General features: G+C 60.1%; 3 non-coding genes and 1 pseudogene across 3 annotated transcripts; all 4 read left to right on the top strand.

The window, feature by feature from the left end:
• Window positions 1-34: 34 nt before the first annotated feature.
• On the top strand, window positions 35-198 carry LOC120376167. Its single transcript, XR_005587074.1, has one exon. It is a non-coding gene; the product is annotated as a U1 spliceosomal RNA (small nuclear RNA).
• A 1118-nt stretch (window positions 199-1316) lies between these two features.
• Window positions 1317-1388, top strand: TRNAC-GCA. Its single transcript has one exon. It is a non-coding gene; the product is annotated as a tRNA-Cys (tRNA).
• Window positions 1389-25504: 24116 nt separating this feature from the next.
• LOC120376472 lies at window positions 25505-25719 on the top strand (annotated as a pseudogene).
• A 518-nt stretch (window positions 25720-26237) lies between these two features.
• LOC120376438 lies at window positions 26238-26423 on the top strand. The gene has a single exon (XR_005587316.1). It is a non-coding gene; the product is annotated as a U2 spliceosomal RNA (small nuclear RNA).
• Window positions 26424-26680: the final 257 nt, after the last annotated feature.

Genomic DNA, 26680 nt, shown 5'->3' with positions numbered 1-26680 from the left:
GCGAGGGCGGGCGGCGGCCGGGCAGCAGGAACTCATACTTACCTGGCAGGGGAGATACCATGATCATGAAGGTGGTTTTCCCAGGGTGAGGCTCATCCATTGCACTGCGGGTGTGCTGACCCCTGTGATTTCCCCAAATGCGGGAAACTTGACTGCATAATTTGTGGTAGTGGGGGACTGCGTTCGCGCTCTCCCCTGGTGATTGGTTTGAATGACAGACAACCGATAGTGGGCTGTTTAGGTTTAGTGCACTGCAAAGCAGATTTTCAGGAAAACAGCTGTTATTCTGGGTCTTTGGGAGTGCTCTTTTCCACAGGCCCTGTAGCTCGTCTCACTCAGATCTTTGGGGTTTGCTGAGCTGCAGCTCATCTTGATACACGGGAACAGCTTCAAATCATGGAATATCAGGGTTAGAAGGGACCTCAGGAGGTCATCTAGTCCAACCCAATCCCCAACTAAATCAACCCAGCCAGGGCTTTGTCAAGGCTGACCTTAAAAACCTCTCAGGAAGGAGATTCCACCACCTCCCTAGGGAACCCATTCCAGTGCTTCACCACCCTCCTAGTGAAAAAGGGTTTTCCTAAGATCCAACCTAAACCTTCCCCACCGCAACTTGGGACCATTGCTCCTCGTTCTGTCATCTGGTGCCCCTGAGAACAGTCTAGATCCATCCTCTTTGGAACCCCCTTTCAGGTAGTTGAAAGCAGCGATCAACTCCCGTCTCATTCTTCTCTTCTGCAGACTAAACAATCCCAGTTCCCTCAGCCTCTCCTCATAAATCATGTCTTCCAGCCCCCTAATCACTTTTGTTGCCCTCCCCCAGACTCTCTCCAATTTGTTTCTGTAGTGGGGGCGGGGGGTGAAAACTGGACGCGGTGCTCCAGATGTGGCCTCACCAGTGCTGACTAGAGGAATAATCACTTCCCTCCATCTGCTGGCAACGCTCCTACTAATCCAGCCCAATATGACCAGTTACCCATATTGAATGCAGACACAGCAATATTTGATACATTGGTTGCTGTCCATTCAGGAGGTTCTTTCCCACCTGTTCATAAATAATGAAGCTGCTCTAAGCGGAGGGGAGAGAGCTGTCCTGTCCGTGCAGTTAACCCATCTCCCCGAGAGGTGGTAGCTATGACAGTGGGGGGAAGCTATGTTGGTGGGTGTGCAAGCTGTGGTGTCTACATGTGTATATAAAGTTTAATCAAACCCCATTTTTTAAACCCCTGTGGTCTGGGAATAGAAAAGGAGCTCTCAGAGGCAGAGCCCGTCCTTCAAAATCCTTAAGGTCACTGACTTGCCTATGTAAATGTCATGGGGGTATAGCTCAGTGGTAGAGTGTTTGACTGCAGATCAAGTGGTCTTTGGTTCAAATCCAAGTACCCTCTCACAAACCTGTTCCTTCAGTAAAAATAATTCCATTTCCAGGAGCTCCACTAAATGGGGATCCCGGAAATGAATGGACACACTCAATGTTTTCCTGTGCAAATGCCTTAAAACCTAGCAAACATGTCCCCCAGCTGAAATCACTTCCAATCCTCTAAGTGTCTAGGTTTGTTTTCATCAATTGAACAAATTCACATGAAGACACATTTGCAGGTCCTTGGCCTCCATGGGCTACAATGTGCAGAAGAACAAGAACCACATCCACATGGGAGGAATGGACTAGTCTGTATTACATTTGGTAAGTAAGTTGCCATTGGGACTGAAAACTCTACTGGGGGTGGACAGGAGCCTGTTACAAAACTAAAATAACCAGGATTTACCAAACTCCCTGTTACACATTCAATCCTCTCTTTGTGCACACGGCATCAATTCGGGCTCTAATAAATGGCAGCCTTCCTTTAACACAGATCGTTGTACCTTGTGACTTTCAGATACATTTGAATGACAGCTGTTCAGAGGTCATGTGCTGCTAGTTCATGAGCAGCAGCAGAGTCTCTGTACATTTACCAACGGTAGAGCTGGGTGTGTCTGCATCCAAGTAACTGCAGAGTCAGTGTCGTCCCAGACAGTTAATTGCACAGTCTCACTTTCTGGTCTCATTGATCATTTGGGTAGATACAGCAACGGTTTGGTGGGTTTTGGTTTTTTTTCCCCTTCATTTTCTCCTAAGGAATGTGTGATCTTGAGCATGTTAGTTTAAGTTCCCTGTGGGTCAGGAAAATTCCATCTCCTTGAAATACCTGGGGAAGTGACCTGCTTGTATAACCTAGAATAAAGGAGCTTTTAAAGAAGAGACTGCTTTACAAATATGCTGGGATAAAAACAGTAAATTTCACAGCCAGACACCAGGCCAGGATCAATGGATGGGGCCAGGGTCAATTAATTTCAGAAGAAACAAACTCTTGGGAAGTAGCTGTAATTTGTCCCCAAACCTTTCCTTGTTCTCATATGCTATCAGGGATTCTCTTCCAGAGGGCAGAGTTAAGGTTATCTAGGCATGTATTCTCACTCTGTATTCCCTGTTTTTCCAGAGTTTGAGTTTTACTGATCTCGATGTTCTGGAAGGTAAGAGATGTTCACTGTCAAAGTTAACTCTGTGTTAACAAAGGTTTTGTTAGTGGCAAAAAATGTGACTAATCCCTCACTGCGGTAATTCCACTGACTTCAGTGTACTCTTTCCCCATTTCTAGTTCCAAAAAAATAAGCAAATTAAAACAACCTTGAGACCTAAAATGCTGTGAGAAAATGGAAATTTTAGTAGCTCAAATAATTCAGTTTCTTCTGTGTCTTGTGTGTGTGTAAATGGCACAACACATTAATTTATAAGCACATCTTTCTTAACTTCTTTAAATATTCTGTAGTACATTGACTAGATCAGGTGGGTTGTTCAATGCAGTGAGGTTTTCATGCATTGCCCAATACATATTTTTCATATTATGTAACTGAACAGAACTCATTGAACACAAAATTGTGTATTTCATGCTGTGAACTGTGTTGGTAGCTCAAATTAATAGGTTTATTTTCTCTCTCTCTGTGAGGCACAACAAAATAATTTAGTGATGCTGAAAACGTTCCCTTCTCCTCCAGAACTGCCTTGGAATCACCTTCCCTTTGTAGATTAATCTGCCCCTGTGTCTCTACAAGGAAAATATAGTTTCTATGAAAAAAACACAATTTTTTAATTAAAGGGGCTGAGACAGAATAGCCACATGATGGTGACACATCAGGAATGCAAAGCAACAGGTTTGTTGCCGGCTCAAAGGGCCCGAGGCAGAGCAACAGCAGGGTTCGTTGCCCGGTGACGTCGCACTAATTAACACACCAGGGTGGAGAAGCAAAACCACGTTTATTTGAGCTCAAAAAAAGGTGCCAGGGAGAAAAAGCATCTCAAATCCTGCACACCCACGCGCAGGCGGGGTCCCAGCATTTATACCCCCCTTGTTTGTGTAAGCCTTTTGTTTGGTTTTCCCCCTCACCCCTCCCTTCCCAACAGCAGTTACTTTAAACATTACATCTCAGCGTGTTAGAAAAGTTCCCATTTGCATATTTATCTACGGCCTTCACAGCACAGACACATGCAGATTTTCCTCCCCCCCTCCCCCTCCTCCCCGCCGCTTTTTGCTGTTTCAAACTGTCCTGCAGCTGCAAGCTGAGACAGCTGACAGTTACACATTTTGCTTGCTGTTTTGTTAGCATCTTAGGCTTTGGCTACACTTACACTTCAAAGCGCTGCCGTGGCAGCGCTGCCGTGGCAGCGCTTTGAAGCGCTAAGTGTAGTCAAAGCGCCAGCGCTGGGAGAGAGCTCTCCCAGCGCTGTCCGTACTCCACCTCCCTGTGGGGAATAACGTACAGCGCTGGGAGCCATGGTCCCAGCGCTGGGGCTTTGACCACACTGGCGCTTTGTAGCACCGCAATTTGCAGCGCTGGAGAGGGTGTGTTTTCACACCCTGCTGCAGCGCTGCAAATTTGCAAGTGTAGCCAAGCCTTTAGGCTGGTTAAAGTTCACAGCATGGAAGAACTTGGGTTCACTCAGGCCCAAATTCACAACTTTGGTTTACTTAGGCCGAGTGACACCAACAGGTTCCTGGTTTGCACATTGATGGTGACAAGGGATTGAACTCGACTCCCCTCTTTCTACAGACACATTTGTTTTATTCTCTGAGGTCAAACATAAGTTTAAATGTTGTACTTAGTCCTCTGCCTTGTAGCTTCAACAGCCGCCGATGCAAGATGAGTTACTGCAGAGCAAAGAAAGGTTGGTTCGGTCACTAGGTCTGTGTTTCTATTGCTCGTTTGCTCTCTCCCCTTCCCTGATAAGGAGCAACAGTAAGAGAGGAAGAGGTTAAACCATGTGCTAGGTGGTGGCTGGGTTTGGATGACAAATTTAAAACCATCTCAGCGCTCTCTAGTGTGACACTGACACCATCAGATTCTCACCTTTCACTCACACGTCATTAATAACAGTTTCCCTGAACTACTTTGCTGTGATTATTTCAATGGCTCCTACACCGATACCTGCTGCCCCTTCTGGCTGGTTAATTGCACTATTTGGAACCTGCTCCTAAAATTACACCCTTCCTGGGAGCAAGATTCAAAACTGCCCAAGGAAACCCCATTGGGTTCCAAGTGCAGCCCAGGCAGGGTGGCAAGGGGACAGCCCAGGGGTCTCAGAGCTTCTTCTTCCTCCTCACAGAGAGAAGGTTAAGGGGGGCCACGAGTTATGACTCCTGGGTTTTAGTCCTGGCTGTGGGAGGAAAGGGGTGTTTAGTGGATTAGAGTTGGGGGCTTAGGAATCAAAGAGGAAACATCTCCCTTTTCAGCTTCAATGCACATTGAACAAGAACATGGCTTCTCATCTCTTAGGTTTCAGAGGAGCAGCCATGTTAGTCTGTATCCTCAAAAAGAACAGGAGTACCTGTGGCACCTTAGAGACTAACAAATTTCTTAGGTTCTGTTGCCATCATGTGGCCATTTCATTTCACTTCTTATTGTTAAAAGGTTTGGGTACTTCAATGAGGCTAATCATCTAGTGGAACAAGCTCCGCAAGGGACGTGGTTAATTCCCCATCACTGCCCTGTGTAAATGAAGACCACAGCTCTTGCTGCAAGACACCTGGTGTGTGAGTGTCCCTGTTCCCCCTTCAGAATCTCTGGTACATGGTGCTTCCCTCCTCCCAGTTCAAGATCACCATGATGTGGGTGCTGCCATCCAGGATCTCTGGTGAGTGTCTCTGTCCCCCACCCCATGAACTAGCTCCCATGTGTGGTTTCCCCTGCCTGCCCCCATCCGGGAGCTGTGGGTGTCACTGTTCCCCTTTTCAAGATCTGTGTCGCAGGGGGGCGTCCCTCACCCCAAGTCAGAATCCCCAGCGTGTGGGTGCTCCCATCCCCCCCTCCAGGCTCTGCGGGGGTGTCTGTATAAAAAGAGACTGTGTCTCACTGTCTTGCCCAGGCTACGCTGCAGGGGCTATTCACAGGTGCAATCCCACTACTGATCAGCATGGGAGTTTTGACCTGCTCCATTTCCAACCTGGGTTGGTTCACCCCTCCTTAGGCAACCTGGGGACCCCAAGCTTCCCCGGGATCACCATATTGATGCTGAACTTAGTGCGGACACCCGATCGGCACAGCCCCCTGCAGCCTAGAACTCCTGAGCTCAAGCGATCCGCCAGCCTCAGCCTCCCCAGGAGCTGGGATCACAGGTACCAGCCACAGGGCCCGGCTTGTTCTGCAGCCTGGCAGCTGGAGCTTTAAACTCTGCTTGTGAGCGCTGTGCCTTGGCCAGACGGGGACAGCCTGGAACTGGGAAATGCTCCTGCTTCCCCTGCCCCCGTCTCATGTCGAGCTGCAGGCGCCGCTGTCCTCCCAGGTAAGATCCCGGATGTTTTGGTGCCCCAATCCTCCGCCCAGGTGTCCGGGTACCTCTACCCCCCATACAGAATCCTGGATGTGTGGGTGTCCGTCCCTCTGCAGAGGATCCCAGAGTGTGGATGCCCTTGTCCCCCGCTACAAGATCCTGAGTGTGTGGGTGCCACTCTCCCCCCCTAGAAGATCTCGGGTGCGTGGGTGGGTGCCCCTGTTCGCCCTTACAGCATCCCTGGTGCACGGGGGCCTCCCTCCGTCCCAACTCAGGGGCCCCAGGGTGTGAGCGCTCCCATCCCCTGATACAGGCTGGGGCAGGGGAGGGGTATAACTGGCTCTCCCTGTCCTGCCCATGCGGTGCTACAGCAGCTGTTCACAGGGGCAGCAACCCCACTGTCAACCTGCAGCTTTAACCTGCTCCAGGGGTGACCCATGAGGGTCGGGAGTGAGGGGCACCAGCAGAGCTGAGAGTCTGGAGGTCAGAACTGGGATAGCAGGGGCTGCGGGTCGGGAGTGAGGGGCACAGTCAGAGCTGGTTGACGCCTAAGGGGCTGCGGGTCGGGAGTGAGGGGCACCAGCAGCGCAGTAACTGGGGAGCTCAGCGAGGAATCGAGGGGGCTGCGGGTCGGGAGTGAGGGGCACCGTCAGAGCTGGAGGGAGTGCAGGGGGCTGCGGGTCAGGAGTGAGGGGCACCAGCAGAGCTGAGAGTCTGGAGGTCAGGACTGGGATAGCAGGGGCTGCGGGTCGGGAGTGAGGGGCACCGTCTGAGCTGGTTGACGCCTAAGGGTCTTCGGGTCGGGAGTGAGGGGCTCCAGCAGCGCAGTAACTGGGGAGATCAGCGAGGAATCGAGGGGGCTGCGGGTCGGGAGTGAGGGGCACCAGCAGAGCTGTGAGGCTGGAGGTCAGGACTGGGATAGTAGGGGCTGCGGGTCGGGAGTGAGGGGCACTGGCAGCGCAGTAACTGGGGAGCTCAGCGGGAAATCCAGGGGGCTGCGGGTCGGGAGTGAGGGGCACCAGCAGAGCTCTTGGTGTGGAGATCAGGATTGGGATAGGAGGGGCTGCGGGTCGGGAGTGAGGGGCAGCAGCAGAACTGTGAGTCTGGAGGTCAGGACTGGGATAGCAGGGGCTGCGGGTCAGGAGTGAGGGGCACCACTAGAGCTGGGGGGAACCCAGGGGGCTGCGGGTCGGGAGTGAGGGGCACCGGTAGAGCTGAAGGAAGCCCAGGGGTCTGTGGGTCAGGAGTGAGGGGCACCGGCAGAACAGAGAGTCGGGAGCTCAGAGGGAAGCCCAGTCGCTGCAAGTCGGGAGTGAGGGGCACCAGCAGAGCTGTGGATCTGGAGATCAGGATTGGGATAGGAGGGGCTGCGGGTCGGGAATGAGGGGCACCGGCAGAGCTGGAGGGAGACTAGGGGGCTGCGGGTCGGGAGTGAGGGGCACCAGCAGAGCTGTGAGGCTGGAGTTCAGGACTGGGATAGGAGGGGCTGCGGGTCGGGAGTGAGGGGCACCAGCAGAGCTGTGAGTCTGGAGCTCAGGTCTGGGATAGTAGGGGCTGCGGGTCGGGAGTGAGGGGCACCAGCAGAGCTGTGAGTCTGGAGGTCAGGTCTGGGATAGTAGGGGCTGCAGGTCGGGAGTGAGGGGCACCGGCAGCGCAGTAACTGGGTAGCTCAGCGGGGAATCCAGGGGGATGCGGGTCGGGAGTGAGGGGCACCAGCAGAGCTGTGGGTGTGGAGATCAGGACTGGGATAGCAGGGGCTGCGGGTCAGGAGTGAGGGGCACCACTAGAGCTGGGGGGAACCCAGGGGGCTGCGGGACGGGAGTGAGGGGCACCAGCAGAGCTGTGGGTGTGGAGATCAGGACTGGGATAGCAGGGGCTGCGGGTCAGGAGTGAGGGGCACCACTAGAGCTGGGGGGAACCCAGGGGGCTGCGGGACGGGAGTGAGGGGAACCGATAGAGCTGAAGGGAACCCAGGGGTCTGTGGGTCAGGAGTGAGGGGCATCAGCAGAGCTGTGAGTCTGGAGGTCAGGACTGGGATAGCAGGGGCTGCGGGTCGGGAGTGAGGGACACCGGCAGACCTGTGAGTCTGCAGGTCAGGACTGGGATAGCAGGGGCTGCGGGTCGTGAGTGAGGGGCACCGGCAGAGCTGTGAGTCTGCAGGTCAAGACTGGGATAGCAGGGGCTGCGGGTCGGGAGTGAGGGGCAACGGCAGAGCTGTGAGGCTGCAGGTCAGGGCTGGATTGCGGGGGCGGCGGGTCGGGAGTGAGGGGCACCGGCAGAGCTGTGAGGCTGCAGGTCAGGACTGGATAGCGGGGGCTGCGGGTCGGGAGTGAGGGGCACCGGCAGAGCTGTGAGGCTGCAGGTCAGGACTGGGAAAGCGGGGGCTGCATGTCGGGAGTGAGGGGCACCGTCAGAACTGGTGGACGCCTAAGGGCCTGCGGGTCGGGAGTGAGGGGCACCAGCAGAGCTGTGAGTCTGGAGGTCAGGACTGGGATAGGAGGGGCTGCGGGTCGGGAGTGAGGGGCACCGGCAAAGCTGTGGGTCTGGAGGTCAGGACTAGGATAGCAGGGGCTGCGGGTCGGGAGTGAGGGGCACCGTCAGTGCTGGGGGGATCCAAGGGGCTGCGGGTCGGGAGTGAGGGGCACCAGCAGAGCTGTGGGGCTGGAGGTCAGCACTGGGATAACATCCAGCCTAATGGTAAGCGATGCCCAGCTGAGCCCATGGCCAGTACGTCCTGCTCCACCCACGACCAGGCTGGGAGCCAGGACTCCTGGTTCTTCTCCCCAGCTGTGGCAGGGCAGTGCAGGCTAGTGGTTAGAGTGGGGGTTGGGAGCCAGGGTACCCGGGTCCCACCGCTGGCTCTGGGAAGGGAGTGGGGGCCAGTCTTGTGCACCCCCTGGCTTGAAGTGGTTTCCATCCTGTGCAGGGTTTACAGGTTTGTTCACTGGCTCTCAGCACCTCCCACTATACAAATTGTCCCAGTGCCGCTGGGTCTAGTGGTTAGAGCCGGGGAGGCCGGGAGCCAGGCAGGGGCGGTGGGTATAAGGGGCCCGGGGAGGCACCTGGCCTGTGCTCCACCCAGAGGCCCTGCTTCCACTCGTCCTCTCCCCCGCAAGGCCCCATCCTCACTCCGCCCTTTCCCAAGCTCCATCCGGCCACATCGGGCCGTGGGGGGAGAGGCCAGGGGTGCAAACGGCAGAGAGGCAGGTGGGGGGGGGCCTTGGGGTGGGGGCGAAGAGGCACAAGGGGCAGGGCCTCGGGGGAAGAGACGTGAGAGGTGGGCGGGGGTCAGGGGAGTGGAACAAAGGGGTCCTGAGGGGGGCCTGTGGGCGGGGCTGAAGGGGCGTGTGGGCGGGGCTGAAGGGGCGTGTGGGCGGGGTGGAGGGGGCGTGTGGGCGGGGCTTTGGCAGCAGGAGGCTGAGTGGCAGCAGGCCTTGGGGCAGGGCCACAGTCAGGGCCCGCCCAGCCTCCCAAGTGGAGGAGTCCCAAGCTGCCCATGGAGCCAGGACTCCTGGGTTCTATTCCTGGCTCTCCCACAGACTCCCAATCTGAGCTGGTGCAGCCCATCTCGCCCTCCCTGGTGCCTCAGTTTCCCCCGTGTGAGACGGGTCCCAGTGTGAACGGCTGCAGCGCCGTGGAGAATCTCGTCCCTTCTCCTGGCGGCTCCTTGGGAGCCCTGGGAAGCAGCCAACTGCTGCAGCCCCGGCCCCGTCTGGGCAGCCCGGGGTGGGGTGGGATCTGGGCAATGGGAAGAAGGAATCCCCCTTCCCACCCCACCCCGGGGACATGGGGAGGCTGGTGCTGCGGGGCAGGAGTCCTGCAGCCCTCGCAGGGGAGAAGGGGCAGGTTCCCGGCTTGGCTGCTGATGGGGGCGGGGTGGGGGGCACTGCTGGACTGGGGGCTTCCCCCTCCGGGGTGGAGATGGAGCACGGCCTGCTGGGAGCGGACGTCTCCTCTGGATGGGGGAGGGTGACACTGGCCAAATTGTGGGAGCCCCTGTCCCCCCCCCAGACAAGGGAGGGGCCTCTCAGCCTTGCCGGCTCGTCTCTCTTTCACCAGGATTGGCCCAGCACCTGGCCTGGCCCAGACCCCCCTTCCTCAGCGCCAGCAGCTGCCCATTGTGGGGAGTGGAGCGGCCGGGGGGTGGGGGCCTCTCAAGCCCCCCATGGGGAGCAGGGCCGGGGCACTGGGGGGCAGAGGCTGCGATGGGGGGAGGTGGGTTGGAGAGATGTCGGGGGGTGAAGCTGGGACTCGGGGGGGAATGGGGCAGGCTGCAGGGAGGAAGTGTGGGGGGGCCACCGGAGGGGAGCTGGGGGGCTGGGAAGCTGCGGGGGGGACACAGCTGGGGGGGGTCGTGGTGACACCGCAGGGGGGGCTGCTCAAGAGGCAGTGGGCTGGGGGGCCGGGCGGGAGCGCGGACAGGGGTGGGGTCAGGCTATTGCGGGTCTCCCTGAGAATGGCACCAGACTGCAGGGAACCCCACGGCCTGCAGCCCCCCTGCTGGGGGGTCTGGTCAGTGCAGCCCCCCCCCGATGCACCCTGCTGGGGGGTCCAGTCACTGCAGCCCCCCCCCCCCGATGCACCCTGCTGGGGGCTCTGGTCACTGCAGCCCCCCCCGATGCACCCTGCTGGGGGCTCTGGGCACTGCAGCCCCCGCTGCAACCTGCTGGGGCTCTGGTCACCCAGCACCCCCGATGCACACTGCTGGGGGCTCTGGTCACTGCAGCCCCCCCCGCTGCACCCTGCTGGGGGCTCTGGTCACTGCAGCCCCCAACCTCGCACTGGAACTGGGCGGGGGGGGGGAAGGTGTCTTCTTGCGCTCCCATTGGTCAGGGCTCTGCCTCCTCATCCTATTGGCTGTCTCGGGAGAGGCGGAGTTTCCGAGAGGGCGTCACGTGGCCTTTAAGCTTTCGCGAGGCGGCTCCTGAGCAGCCCAACCCCCCCCGAGCTCCCCCTCCCCCACTGCCGCCCCTCCCCCTCTCTGCCCCGCCCCCAAACACCCACCCGCGCTCCCCCTCCCCCACTGCCGCCCATCCCCCTCTCTGCCCCGCCCCCAACCCCCCCCCGAGCTCCCCCTCCCCCAGTGCCGCCCAGCCCCATCCCTGCCCCGCCCCCAACCCCCCCCGAGCTCCCCCTCCCCACTGCCGCCCCTCCCCCTCTCTGCCCCGCCCCAACCCCCGAGCTCCCCTCCCCAGTGCCGCCCATCCCCATCCCTGCCCCGCCCCAACCCCCCGAGCGCCTCCCCAGTGCCGCCCATCCCCTCTCTGCCCCGCCCCAACCCCTGAGCTCCCCACCCCAGTGCCGCCTCCCCTCTCTGCCCCGCCCCAACACCCCGCCGAACTCCCTCCCGGTGCCACCCATCCCCTCTCTGCCCTGCCCCAAACACCCCTGAGCTCCCCTCCCCAGTGCCGCCCATCCCCTCTCTGCCCCTGCCCCAAACACCCCCTGAGCTCCCCCTCCCCAGTGCCGCCCATCCCCGAGCTACCCCTCCCCAGTGCCGCCTCCCCTCTCTGACCCCGCCCCAACACCCCGAGCTCCCCTCCCCAGTGCGGCCCCCTCTGCCCCCGCCCCAAACACCCCCTGATCTCCCCTCCCCAGTGCCGCCCATCCCCTCTCTGCCCCGCCCCAACACCCCTGAGCTCCCCTCCCCAGTGCCGCCCATCCCCTCTTCTGCTCCCACCCCCAAACACCCCTGAGCTCCCCTCCCCAGTGCCGCCCATCCCCTCTCTGCCCCCACCCCCAACACCCCTGACCTCCCTTTCCCCTCTCTGCCCCCGTCCCCAAACACCCCCAGAGCTCCCTCCCCAGTGCCGCCCATCCCCTTTTCTGCCCCGCCCCATCATCCCCTGAGCTCCCCTCCCCAGTGCCACGCATCCCCTCTCTGCCCCGCCCCAACCCCTGAGCTCCCCTCCCCAGTGCTGCCCATCCCCTCTGCCCCCGCCCCAAACACCCCCGAGCTCCCCGATGCCGCCCATCCCCTCTTCTGCCCCTGCCCCAACACCCCCAAGCTCCCCTCCCCAGTGCCGCCCATCCCCTCTCTACCCCTCCCCAAACACCCCTGAGCTCCCAATCCCCAGTGCCGCCCATCCCCTTCTCTGCCCACGTGCCCAACCCCCGAGCTCCCTCCCGATGCCGCCCATCCCCTCTTCTGCCCCCACCCCAAACACCCCCGAGCTCCTCCTCCAGTGCCGCCCATCCCCTCTCTGCCCCTACCCCAAACACCCCTGAGCTCCTCCCCAGTGCCACCCATCCCCTCTCTGACCCCGCCCCAAACACCCCTAGCTCCTCCCCAGTGCCGCCCATCCCCGTCTCTGCCCCGTCCCTAACACCCCCAAGCTCCCCTCCCCAGTGCCGCCCATCCCCTCTTCTGCCCCACCCCAAACACCCCCTGAGCTCCCCTCCCCAGTGCCGCCCATCCCCTCTTCTTCCCCCAAACACCCCCTGAGCTCCTCCCCAGTGCCGCCCATCCCCTCTTCTGCCCCCGCCCCATCATCCCCTGAGCTCCTCCCCAGTGCCGCCCATCCCCTCTCTGCCCCGCCCCAACACCCTGAGCTCCTCCCCAGTGCCGCCCATCCCCTCTGCCCCGCCCCCAAACACCCCAGAACTCCCCGATGCCGCCCATCCCCTCTTCTGCCCCTGCCCCAACACCCCCGAGCTCCCCTTCCCAGTGCCGCCCATCCCCTCTTCTGCCCCCACCCCAAACACCCCCGAGCTCCCCTCCTCCAGTGCCGCCCATCCCCTCTCTGCCCCTACCCCAAACACCCCTGAGCTCCCAATCCCCAGTGCCGCCCATCCCCTCTTCTGCTCCCGCACTCAAACACCCCGAGCACCCTCCCCAGTGCCGCCCATCCCCTCTTCTGCCCCCACCCCAAACACCCCGAGCTCCCCTCCTCCAGTGCCGCCCATCCCCTCTGCCCCTACCCCAAACACCCCTGAGCTCCCCTCCCCAGTGCCACCCATCCCCTCTCTGACCCCGCCCCAAACACCCCGAGCTCCCCTCCCCAGTGCCGCCCATCCCCGTCTCTGCCCCGTCCCCTAACACCCCCAAGCTCCTCCCCAGTGCCGCCCATCCCCTCTTCTGCTCCCACCCCAAACACCCCCAAGCTCCCTCCCCAGTGCCGCCCATCCCCTCTCTGCCCCCACCCCCAACACCCCCGACCTCCCTTTCCCCTCTCTGCCCCGTCCCCAAACACCCCCGAGCTCCCCTCCCCAGTGCCGCCCATCCCCTCTTCTGCCCCGCCCCATCATCCCCGAGCTCCCCCTCCCCAGTGCCACGCATCCCCTCTCTACCCCGCCCCAACCCCTGAGCTCCTCCCCAGTGCTGCCCATCCCCTCTGCCCCCTGCCCCAAACACCCCCGAGCTCCCCGATGCCGCCCATCCCCTCTTCTGCCCCTGCCCCAACACCCCCAAGCTCCCCTCCCCAGTGCCGCCCATCCCCTCTCTACCCCTCCCCAAACACCCCCGAGCTCCCAATCCCCAGTGCCGCCCATCCCCTTCTCTGCCCACGTGCCCAACCCCCGAGCTCCTCCCGATGCCGCCCATCCCCTCTTCTGCCCCCGCCCCAACACCCCCAAGCTCCCGCTCCCCTAGTGCCGCCCATTCCCTCTCTGCCCCGCCCCAACACCCCAAGCTCCTCCCCAGTGCCGCCCATCCCCTCTTCTGCCCCGCCCCAAACACACCCCGACACTGTTCCTGGTTTTGGGAGGGGAACAGGAGAAAGGACAAAAGAAGCAAGAGACAAAGAGAAAGGAGCGAGGGATGGATGGAGGAAAAGGTGAAACAAAAAGAACAAACCCTAATGTCCCCAGTGATTTTAAGGGACAAAATCCCAGGTACGGAATAAAATTCTGCCTCCTTAAGGTCGTGTTTTCCATGCCTAAAATTCAACTGTCACCAGATGGATCAGACTGAACAGGTTTCAAACCTCGAGGAGGCTCTTACGTTCTAAACAGGGACGGCTGTTTTCTAGTAAAATCAGGAAAAGGGAAGGAGAAAACTCGAAAGAGGTTCCTCCTGGCGCTCACGTACGTGAACCCGAATACTCTCTCAGTCCTCAAAGAGAGACCTGGAGAAGGAGACTTGCTGAAGCAAAGCCACAGGGTCTCTGAGGTTTCCCTGGCCCCTCACCCCTGTCCTGCCTGGCTGATGTCAGCATCTCTCTGTGAGGTCACCACCTCCCCACCACCTTTGACCAATAGTCTGAGGTCCTGCAAAAGGCCTTTGTGATGTCACTGCCACACCCCTCCCTTGCTGGGCTAATGTCCTGCCCCTGGCCAGGCACTTTGGAGGTTTGAGCTACTCCCTGTGGATCACCCCACTCAAGGAGCGTTCGTTCTAGGAAGCAAGCCGGCTAGACAGGGAAACATCAGACGCTGCTCCCAGTGCTACAGTCAGTTTTTCAGAAATTAGTCGACTTTATGACCAGAAGAGACCATTAGAGCATCTAATCTGACCCCCCTGCATATCACAGGCCTCCTGTATGACACAAGAGCTACTTTTGGGGCAAACACATTCCAGAAAGGCAGCTAGTCTTCATTAAATGACATCAGGAGATGGAGAATCCACCACTTTCCTTGGTAGCTTGTTCCTGTGGTGAATCATCCTCGCTGTTGAATATTTGTGCCTTAGTTGTAATATGAATTTGTCTCTTTTCACCTTCCAGCCACTGGGTCTTGTTATGCCTTTCTCTGCTAGATTCAAGAGCCCTTTAATACCCAATCTATTCTCTCCATGAAGGCCCTTCAACACTTCAATGAAGTCACCTTTCAATCTTCTTTTGATAAGCGAAACAGGTTGAGCTCACTAGAAGGCATTTTTCTCCATCCCTCAGAACATTTATTGGCTCTTTGGTCATCAGACTCCTGAACTGTAGCTGGATGTGGCTCTTGTTCTTCTGCACAACATAGCTCCTGGAGAAGAGGGATCTTCAAATGTACATTCCTATGATACCTTTGTTTAATTGATGAAAACATAAACTAGACAGTTAGAGGATTGGAACTGATTTCAGCTGATGGACAGCTTTGCTAGGTTTTTGTGCATTTGGACAGTGAAATGTTGAGTGTTTACATTCATATCAAGCACCCCCGTATAGTGGAGCTCCTGAACATAATGAAGAATGGAAATGAAAATGTTTTCCTTTTTAAAAAAAAAAAGAAAGAAGGTTATAAGAGAACACTGGGGCTTGAATCAAGGATCACTTGATCTACCATCAAGCACTGTACCACTAAGCTATACCCCCATGACCATGGACTCATGATCTCCAAGACTTTGAAGGACAGACCCTGCTTCCTCGAGATCCTTTGCCATTCCCAGACCAGAAGTGGTTTTAAAAATGGGGTTTGATTAAACTTCTTAAATGTGGTGAACACCACAGCTTGCACACCCACCGATATAGCTTCTCCCACTGACATAGCTGCCACCTCTTGGGGAAGTGGATTAACTGCACCCACATGAAAACTCTCTCCCATCAGCATAGAGCAGTGGTTCTCAAGCTGCGGGTCAGGACCCCAAAGTGGGTCATAACCCTGTTTTAATGGGGTTGCCAGGGCTGGCATTAGTGCCTGGGGCTGAAGCCAAAAGTCTGAGCTCCACCACCCAGGGCTGAATGCCTCAAGCTCTGGTTTTGCCCTTCCCCAACTGGATAAGAGGGCACAGAGTGAAATGTTTGGGGACCACTGTTTTAGGGTGAAATTCTCAATCACTTCTATGAAGTCCAATGAAAGCGATTCCTCACCCACCTACCCCTCCATCAGGACCGACTAGGTATGTTCTGCTGCCCTTCACTCATGCAGGAAGGATAACAACATTTCATTCCACTCAATCCTAAAGTGATTTGTAACCCACCACCATTCAAAACTGGTCATTTTGGGAAAGTGTCCCCATCATGCTGCATAGCTAGGCAGAGTAGGTGTGTCTATGCAAACGTGGTCTGTTCCTGAAGTCTTTCACACAGCTCCTCACTAGATGTGAAGGGGGAGCTCATTCAGCCTCTGCTTCCGCCCAGGAACGACGCGCAGCGCCCGGAGTGCCTCCGTCCGCTGCCCCGCGTCGCCAACGCAGACAGTCTAGAGGCCGACTTCACGCCCAAAGAGGTGTCGGCGCAGCTCTCCAGAACCAAAAACACCGCGCCCGGAAAAGATGGCATCCCCTACGGCCTCCTCAAGAAGCGAGACCCTGGCTGCCTCGTGCTCTCCGGCATCTTTAACCTGTGTTGGCGCTTTGGCCTGTCGCCCACCTCCTGGAAGAAGGCCATGACCGTCCTGATCCACAAAAAGGGCGAGCGAGACGACCCCAGCAACTGGAGACCCATCTCCCTCTGCTCCACGATGTACAAACTGTACGCCAGCTGCCTGGCAGCCAGGATCACGGAGTGGGCGACGACCGGGGGAGCCATCAGCCCGGCCCAGAAGGGCTTCATGCCGTCGGAGGGGTGCTACGAGCACAACTTCCTGCTCCAGACCGTCCTCCAGTCGACCAGGAGGGAGCGGAAGCAGTGCACGGTAGCATGGCTCGACCTGGCCAACGCCTTCGGGTCCATCCCCCACCACCACATCTTCAGCACGCTACGGGAGTTCGGGATGCCGGAGACCTTCCTTCGCCTGATCCGGGAACTCTACGAGGGCTGCAGCACCACCATCCGCTCGGTGGAAGGAGAGACCGCCGAGATTCCTATCCGCAGCGGCGTGAAGCAGGGCTGCCCCCTCAGCCCCATCGTCTTCAACCTCGTCATGGAGCCGCTCCTGCGGGCGATCTCCGAGAGCACTGACGGCTTCGACCTACATGGCGAGAGAGTGAGCGTCTTGGCCTACGCGGACGACCTGGTCCTGATCGCGGACGACCCCGAGAGACTCCAGGGCATGCTCGACACCATCGGGAGAGCCGCAGACTGGACGGGACTCCGCTTCAACGCCAAGAAGTGCGCGTCCCTCCACGTTGACGGGAACAAAAGGGACTCGGTTCTGACGACGGAGTTCCTTATCCAGGGCGAGTCCGTTGTCCCCATGGCGGAGGGGCAGGCGTACCAGCACCTCGGCACGCCGACGGGCTTCCGCGTCCGGCAGACCCCCGAGGACACCATCCGGGAGATCCTGCAGGACGCTGCCAAGATCGAAGCATCCCTGCTGGCGCCGTGGCAGAAAATCAATGCCCTCAACACCTTCCTGATCCCCCGCATCGCCTTCGTCCTGAGAGGATCCACCGTGGCGAAGGTGCCCCTCAACAAGGCGGACAACAACATCCGGCAGCTGGTGAAGAAGTGGCTGTCCCTACCCCAGAACGCCAGCAACGAGCTCGTATACATCGCCCACCGGCACGGGGGCGCCAACGTCCCCCGCATGGGAGACCTGTGTGACATCGCGGTCATCACGCACGCCTTCCGCCTCCTGACGTGCCCGGACGCCACAGTTAAGAACATCGCGACGACCGCCCTGCGCGCCGCCACCGCGAGGCGAATCGGCAGACCTCCCTCCGACCAAGACGTGGCCGCCTTCCTGAACGGCTCCCTGGATGGAGAATTCGGCCCGTTCAGGGGCGACGTTGCCTCGCTGTGGACCCGCGCCCACAACGCCACCCGCCGACTGGGAAAGCGACTGGGCTGCCACTGGGTATGGAGCGAAGATCGGCGGGAGCTAGGAGTCCTGATACCGCAGATCGGGACGAGGACAACACCATCGTCAGCCCTGGAGCCAGAGGCGTGCTGGAGAGGTCGCTGAAGGCCGCCACCCGCGCGCTCTACGTGGACACCCTGAAGAAAAAGCCGGACCAGGGCAAGGCTTTTGAGGTCACCAGCAAGTGGGACTCCAGCAACCACTTCCTCCCCTCAGGCAGCTTCATCCGTTTCGCCGACTGGCGGTTCATACACCGCGCCCGGGTGAACTGCGTCCCCCTCAACGGAGCCATCCGCCACGGGAACCCAGACAAACGCTGCCAGAGGTGCGGGTACGCCATGGAGACCTTGCCCCACGTCCTGTGCAGCTGCAGACCCCACGGCAGAGCCTGGCAGCTGCGCCACAACACCGTCCAGGACCGCCTGGTGAAGGCCATCGCCCCGCACCTGGGAGAGATCGCTGTCAATCGCGCCATCCCCGGCACCGACAGCCCGCTGCGCCCGGACATCGTCATCATGGATGAGGACCGGAAAAAGATCATCCTCGTCGACGTGACGGTCCCGTTCGAGAATAGGACCACGGCCTTCCGCCAAGCCCGAGCCCGCAAACTCGAAAAGTACGCTCCCCTGGCTGACACCCTGCGAGCAAAGGGCTACGAGGTCTACACCGACGCTCTGATCGTTGGGGCCTTGGGCGCCTGGGACCCCCTTAATGAGCGCGTGCTGCGGACCTGTGGGGTGGGCCGTCGCTACGCGCGGCTCATGAGATGCCTAATGGTCTCGGATGCTATCCGGTGGTCCAGAGACATTTACACAGAGCACGTCACTGGCCACCGTCAATACCAAGAGTGAGCCGGCGTGGCTTCGCGCACCCACAAGGGGGAAGAGACCTGTAAACTTCCCCTGTTGGACTTTATCCCCTGAGCCCTGAACCAACCATACTGAACTCTGCCCTGTGAGGGTCATCCTACCATCATTACCCAGTCCGCTCATTTACTCATGCCCACGACTATCCATTACCTGTTTGTATGAGTGATGTGCCCTCACTGCTTGCTGGCTGTACCTTGAACTCTCCCACCGTATACCCCGCATTGGGGACATGACAGACTGTGTATATGTATATGCTGCCTAACACCGAAATGCTAACATCCCCCCACAACCTGTATGTTACCCCCAATGACACAATAACTGACGCTTCAAACACTTTGTATCGTTTATTTTAAATATTCTCTAATAAAATTTAAATCTGTTCTTATCAGTTTAATCTCTTCATTATGAGATACATACTAAGGGGACCTAATAATGTCCCATAAGACAGACCCTGCAGCTCCTGCACCCCAGCCCAGGGAGCCAACCCCTGTCCAGGAGCACTCTGCTGCCCTGCACAGGCTCCCGGCTATAGTAGCCCACAGGGTCCCAGGGACATGCCGAGCCAGGAAGCCTGGAGACCGAGGTGCTGCAGCAATCAGCTCCCGTATCCCAAGACCGACCGAGCGAGACCCCACCACACGGGGGAGCAGGCGTCATGCTCCCCAGTTACCAGTGCACCGCCCTGCTATCTGCCTGCCGCCAGACAAACTCCCGGATACTCAGCAACACCCACAGCCCGAGAAACCTCTCCCTGATGACCGGCAGCTGCAAGGAGCCGACCTGACTACCGAGCGCCACCCCCCACCGCTGGAGGAACCTATAGCCTCACCATCGCTAGCACCAGCTGGAGCCCGTTCCCGCCCGCCCCAACTACCGGAGGAGACGCCCACTGACCAACCGCTACTCCCCATGGGTAAGTGCCCCACTACACCCCAGCCCTGGCCCCCGGGGGGGGACCCCACCACAGCTCCGCTATCAGGAGCTACCTGCACTGCGCTGCTGCTGCAGGGGCTGCCTGAGGAGCCCCACCGCGTGCTCTGGCCACTGCCTGAGACGCGGAAGAGTCCCTGCCCCAAGCCCCACCATGTGTCCCAGCTGCTGCTGCCCGGGGATCCCAGCCCCACGCCCCGGCTGCCGCGCAGCCCGATCGCCGATCCCAATCTGCTGGGGGACTCCTGTCCCGTGCCCTGGCGGCTGCCTGATCAGCCCAGGGAGCCCCATGGCGTACCTCCGCTGCCGCTGCCCCGGGATCTCGGCCCCACGCCCCGGCTGCCGCCACCTGATCGGCCCAGGGAGCCCCTCGGCGTGCCTCCGCTGCCGCTGATCAGGGACTCCTGCTCGGCGCCCCGGCGGCTGCTGCCCGAGCCGCCCGGGGATCCCAGCTCCGCGCCCCGGCGGCCGCTGCCCGAGCCGCCCGGGGATCCCATCTCCACGCCCCGGCGGCCACTGCCCGAGCCGCCCGCGGACCCCAGCCCCGCGCCCCGGCTGCCGCCGCCTGGAGCCTCCTGCCCCGCGGCCCGATCGCCAATCCCCGGGGAACCCCTCGGCGTACCTCTGCCGCCGCTGCCCGGGGATCCCCGCCGCACGCCCCGGTGGCCGCCGCCTGGGCCGCCGGGAGATCCCGGTCCCGCGCCCCGGCCGCCCCCGCCTGGGCGGCCCAGGGAGCCCTGCGGCGTGCTCCCGCTGTTACTGGCTGAGCCGCCGGGGGACTCCCGGCCCGCGGCCCGTTTGCCGCTCCCGGGGTCCCGCGCGCGCTCGCGCCACTGCAGCTCGAGCTGCCCGGGGATTCCGGCCGCTCGCCCCTGCGGCCGGTGCCTGAGCCGCTGGGAGATCCCGGCCCCGCGCCCCGGATGCCGCCGCCTGAGCGCGCGGAGCCCCGCGGCGTGTCTCCGCCGCCGCTGCCCGGAGACTCCTGCCCCACGCCCCGGCGGCCGCTGCCCGAGCCGCAGGGGAATCCCGTCCCCATGCCCCGGATACCGCCGCCTGGGCGGCCCGAGGAGCCCCGCGGCATGCTGCCGCTGCTCGTGCCACCGGGGGACCCCTGTCCCGGCACCGAGCCCCAGCTGCCGCCGCTGCTTGGGCTGCCCAGGGACTCCTGTTCCGTGCCCCAGTGGCCGCTGCCCGAGCCGCTGGGGGACTGCCGCCCCTCGTCCCGGTTACCGCCGCCGCCCTGGCAGCCTGAGGTGACCGGCTACGTGCTCCAGCCGCTAACGGCTGAGCCGCCGGGGGATCCCTGCCCCACGCCCCAGCCACCTGCATAGCCTGGGGAGCCCCGCTATATGCTTTGGCCGGAGCAGCTGGGGGACCCCTGCCCCACGCCCCGTATACTGCTGCCCGAGGGGCTCTGCCGCACGTTCCTGCCGCCGCCCCTCTGGCCGGGGGATCCCTGCCCCCTGCCCTGGCTGCCGCTTCCCGAGCGGCCCAGAGAGCCTCGCGACGTGCCTGGGCAACTGCCGCCCGGCCCGTCGGGAGACTCCTGTCGGGAGCCCCAGGCGCCGCCACTCGCGGCGCCTGGGGAGCCCCTTGATGTTTTGCAGCAACCAGGAGTCTGCCCCCCCCCCGCGGACGCGCCGCTCCAGACCCCGCCAGACCGGGCCGCCGACCGCCGATCGCTGCAACAGCCAAGAGATGCCGCGCCGGTCCGCCGGTGCCCATCGACCACCCCCCCCGCAACCCAGGAGCCCCAGCCGCCGCGAGACGACTCCCCTGTTTTCCTGCGATGGCCGGACACGCCTCCTGCACTCCAGGAGCCCCAGCCACCGCGAGATGACTCCCCTGTCTTCCTACGGTGGCCGGACACACCTCCTGCACCCCAGCAATCCCTGCCGCCGAGGGGCAACCCCCTGCAGGACACCCACGCCTCCCAGGAACTCCAGCCACTGGGAGAAACCCCAAATACTCAAGGGACACAGCTACTGCTGGAGGATGCCCCCCCCCCACCAGCCGTGCGACGGAGGATGACCAAGAGGGCCCTAACGTTCCACAAAATGGCTGCTCCACCCCAGACACTGTCTACCTCCAATACCCCCTCACTACAGACGCGCTCATCTGCCCCATCTGCCCGCTGCCCCGACACTTCCCTCGCCTCGGAGGGCTCACCAGACACCTGAGGAGATGCCACGGCCGGTCCACCGCCTTCAGCTGTGCCCTCTGCAGCCTGCCCTTCGAGTGCCAGAAGAAATGCAAGACGCACCAGACGAGCTGCAAGAAGGCCCGCACAACAACAACCCCGGCCCCGGTCCCCCGCCACCCTGTGCCCCAGCCCACTGCTCCCGCGCCACAAAGAGCCAGAGCGACCCCGCCGCCCGCCGCCCGGGAACCCACTCCAGCCCCCGAGCTGGTGGACCAGGGCACTGCCGCCAAAACAACGACTACCACAGCGAGAAACACTGACCGAGCCCCTACCAACTGGAACCCCTTCACATCCACCCAAGTCGCCCGGAAGCTCTCTGAACTAAGGCGTCTCAGTGCCCCCGCCAACCAATGTGACCCCGCCCCAAGAAGGGTCAGCGCTCCACCACGCGTGGCCGCACGAGACCCTGCTGCTGGCGGCACCAATGCCGGCTCCCGGCACACCCTGCGGGCACCAGCCACGAGGGTCACCAACGCAACTCCCCAGCCTGCCCTGCGAACCTCACCCACCGGAGGAGCGGGGACCACTCCTCAGACCGCCCCACACACTGCTACCACTGGAGGCCCCGCCGCTACGACCAGACCACAGCACCAGACCCCCATCGCCAGACAGATCGGCACGGCCCCAAGAGACGCCAGGCCAATCCCGACCACCAGACGGTCGCACGCCCCCACAACAACCCCTCGGACGACGGCCGCACGCGGAAGCCCGGGCACCGCCCCTACTCGCACCGATCCGAACCAAGTCACACCGTCAACCAGCAATGCTACTACCCCACCGGCGTCTACACCTCAGGGGCCAACCGAGAGGTCCCCCGAGCCACAAACGAGGCCACCTATCAACCAAACTGCAGACACACTACCCACACAGGCCGAGGAACACGAGGACCGGCGGTCGATGAATAGGCCAGCCACACCCTGGCAGACCACCTGGATCGAGAAGCTCCAGGCAGCAGCCTCCTTTGAGGAATTCGATCTGCTCGTCAACAGGCTCACCCAGGAGCTGGCGGCAGAGACTGCCCCCAAGAGGACGCCTAACCAAGAGACCACCCGGCCTGCTTTCAGACGACCCGCCCCGAGTCGCGCCACCTCCTCCAGAGGAACTGGAAGAAGGAATGCCAGCCACCGCTACGACCCGGCAGCAGCTTCAAGGATCCAGAAGCTGTACAGATCAAACCGCCTCAAGGCCATAAGAGAGGTCCTCGATGGTCCCCCGTCATACTGCATGATCCCGCCCGAGCGCCTCTACCGCTACTTCCTCGGAGTATTCGGCGGCACGCCCAGGAACGACGCGCAGCGCCCGGAGTGCCTCCGTCCGCTGCCCCGCGTCGCCAATGCAGACGGTCTAGAGGCCGACTTCACGCCCAAAGAGGTGTCGGCGCGGCTCTCCAGAACCAAAAACACCGCGCCCGGAAAAGATGGCATCCCCTACGGCCTCCTCAAGAAGCGAGACCCCGGCTGCCTCGTGCTCTCCGGCATCTTTAACCTGTGTCGGCGCTTCGGCCGGTCGCCCACCTCCTGGAAGAAGGCCATGACCGTCCTGATCCACAAAAAGGGCGAGCGAGACGACCCCAGCAACTGGAGACCCATCTCCCTCTGCTCCACGATGTACAAACTGTACACCAGCTGCTTGGCAGCCAGGATCACGGAGTGGGCGACGACCGGGGGAGCCATCAGCCCGGCCCAGAAGGGCTTCATGCCGTCGGAGGGGTGCTACGAGCACAACTTCCTGCTCCAGACCGTCCTCCAGTCGACCAGGAGGGAGCGGAAGCAGTGCACGGTAGCGTGGCTCGACCTGGCCAACGCCTTCGGGTCCATCCCCCACCACCACATCTTCAGCACGCTACGGGAGTTCGGGATGCCGGAGACCTTCCTTCGCCTGATCCGGGAACTCTATGAGGGCTGCAGCACCACCATCCGCTCGGTTGAAGGAGAGACCGCCGAGATCCCAATCCGCAGTGGCGTGAAGCAGGGCTGCCCCCTCAGCCCCATCGTCTTCAACCTCGCCATGGAGCCGCTCCTGCGGGCGATCTCCGACGGCACTGACGGCTTCGACCTACATGGCGAGAGGGTGAGCATCTTGGCCTACGCGGACGACCTGGTCCTGATCGCGGACAACCCCGAGAGACTCCAGGGCATGCTCGACACCATCGGGAGAGCCGCAGACTGGACGGGACTCCGCTTCAACGCCAAGAAGTGCGCGTCCCTCCACGTTGACGGGAACAAGAGGGACTCGGTTCTGATGACGGAGTTCCTTATCCAGGGCGAGTCCGTTGTCCCCATGGCGGAGGGGCAGGCGTACCAGCACCTCGGCACGCCGACGGGCTTCCGCGTCCGGCAGACCCCCGAGGACAACATCCGGGAGATCCTGCAGGACGCCGCCAAGATCGACGCATCCCTGCTGGCGCCGTGGCAGAAAATCAATGCCCTCAACACCTTCCTGATCCCCGGCATCGCCTTCGTCCTGAGAGGATCCGCCGTAGCAAAGGTGCCCCTCAACAAGGCGGACAACAACATCCGGCAGCTGGTGAAGAAGTGGCTGTCCCTACCCCAGAACGCCAGCTCGTATACATCGCTCACCGTCACGGGGGCGCCAACGTCCCCCGCATGGGAGACCTCTGCGACATCGCGGTAATCACGCACGCCTTCCGCCTCCTGACATGCCCGGACGCCACGGTCAAGAACATCGCGACGACCGCCCTGCGCGCCGCCACCGCGAGGCGAATCGGCAGACCCCCCTCCGACCAAGATGTGGCCGCCTTCCTGAGCGGCTCCCTGGATGGAGAATTCGGCCCGTTCAGGGACGACGTCGCCTCGCTGTGGTCCCGCGCCCGCAACGCCACCCGCCGACTGGGAAAGCGACTGGGCTGCCGCTGGGTATGGAGTGAAGATCGGCGAGAGCCAGGAGTCCTGGTACCACGGATCGGGACGGAAGACAACACCATCGTCAGCCCTGGAGCCAGAGGCATGCTAGAGAAGACCCTGAAGGCCGCTGTCCACGCGCTCTACGTGGACACCCTGAAGAAAAAGCCGGACCAGGGCAAGGTTTTCGAGGTCACCAGCAAGTGGGACTCCAGCAACCACTTCCTCCCCTCAGGCAGCTTCATCCGTTTCGCCGACTGGCGGTTCATACACCGCGCCCGGCTGAACTGTGTCCCCCTCAACGGAGCCATCCGCCACGGGAACCCGGACAAACGCTGCCGGAGGTGCGGGTACGCCATGGAGACCTTGCCCCACGTCCTGTGCAGCTGCAGACCCCACGGCAGAGCCTGGCAGCTGCGCCACAATGCCGTCTAGGACCGCTTGGTGAAGGCCATCGCCCCGCACCTGGGAGAGATCGCTGTCAATCGCACCATCCCCGGCACCGACAGCACGCTGCGCCCGGACATCGTCGTCACGGATGAGGACCGGAAAAAGATCATCCTCGTCGACGTGATGATCCCGTTCGAGAATAGGACCACGGCCTTCCGCCAAGCCCGAGCCCGCAAACTCGAAAAGTACGCTCCCCTGGCCGACACCCTGCGAGCAAAGGGCTACGAGGTCTACACCGACGCTCTGATCGTTGGGGTCTTGGGTGCCTGGGACCCCCTTAACGAGCGTGTGCTGCGGACCTGTGGGGTGAGCCGTCGCTACGCGTGGCTCATGAGATGCCTAATGGTCTCGGACGCTATTCGGTGGTCCAGAGACATTTACACAGAGCACGTCACCGGCCACCGTCAATACCAAGAGTGAGCCGGCGTGACTTCGCGCACCCGCAAGGGGGAAGAGACCTGGAAACTTCCTCTGTTGGACTTTATCCCCTGAGCCCTGAACCAAACAAACTGAACTCTGCCCTGTGAGGGTCATCCTATCATCATTACCCAGTCCGCTCAGTTACTCACGCCCACGACTATCCATAACCTGTTTGTATGAGTGATGTGCCCTCACTGCTTGTTGGCTGTACCTTGAACTCTCCCACCGTATACCCTGCATTAGGGACATGACAGACTGTGTATATGTATATGCTGCCTAACACCAAAACGCTAACATCCCCCCACAACCTGTATGTTACCCCCAATGACACAATAACTGACGCTTCAAACACTTTGTATCGTTTATTTTAAATATTCTCTAATAAAATTTAAATCTGTTCTTATCAGTTTGCCTTCTGGCTGGGAAAGCATTATCTAAATTGTATCTGATATGTTCTTTATTTGAGGACTGTATATTAAATTGATTTTTGGAACAGGGAGTTGGAATAGGAGCTTGCTCCATCCGCTCCACGCATCAGCCTGGTATTGCAGTACTTCTGGGCACGGTGCACCTCCCCCAGGGAGAACATACTGGTTTAAATAAAACAGATCAAAATTCTTTGTGCTCTGTAAAGCTCTGTGCTTCTCGGCTTCTTGGAGCTAAGATCAAGTGTAGTTGAGCTCAGGTCGAGTGCGACAGACCTTAACTTTGCCATGTGAGGGTCATTCTATCCCCATTACCTGGCTTGCTTATTTATACCTGTGACTGTCTTTAACTGTTGTATGCATGATGTACCCTCACTGCTTGCTGACTGTATCTTGAACTCGCCCACAGTATACCCCACATTGGGAACATTGCACACTGTATAAGTTATGTGCTGTCCAATACCAAAGTACTAGCATCCCCCTATACTCTGTATGTCACCCCTGATGACCAATAACTGATGTTACAAACTCTCTGTATCATCTATTCTTAAACATTTTCTAATAAACATTTAAATCTATGCTGTCCAATACCAAAATGCTAATATCCCCCCACAACCTGTATGTTACCACCAATGACACGATAACTGACGCTTCAAACACTTTGTATCGTTCATTTTCAAATATTCTCTAATAAACTTTAAATCTGTTCTTATCAGTTGAATATCTGATATGTCCTTTATTTGAGGACTGTATATTAAACTGATTTTTGGAACAGGGAGTTGGAATAGGAGCTTGCTCTGTCCACCCCATGCATTGACCTGGTATTGCAGTACTTCTGGGCACGGTGCACCTCCCCCAGGGAGAACATACTGGTTTAAAAAAAACAGATCTAAATTCTTTGTGCTCTGTAAAGCTCTGTGCTTCTCGGCTCCTTGGAGCTAAGATCAAGTGTAGTTGAGCTCAGGTCGAGTGCGACAGACCTTAACTTTGCCATGTGCGTGGCTGAGTGCTCGCCCCGGCGAGGTAGAAAGCGGTGGGGGCAGGGGGTGTGCGCGTGCCGCAAAGACCGAGCATCACTTCTCGGCTCTTTGAGCTAAGCGCAGCTCATGAGA

Source organism: Mauremys reevesii, linkage group 12 (genome assembly GCF_016161935.1).
Source record: "Mauremys reevesii isolate NIE-2019 linkage group 12, ASM1616193v1, whole genome shotgun sequence".
In the NCBI taxonomy this organism is placed as follows: Eukaryota; Metazoa; Chordata; order Testudines; family Geoemydidae; genus Mauremys; species Mauremys reevesii.
This window is presented reverse-complemented; position numbering and strand designations above follow the sequence as displayed.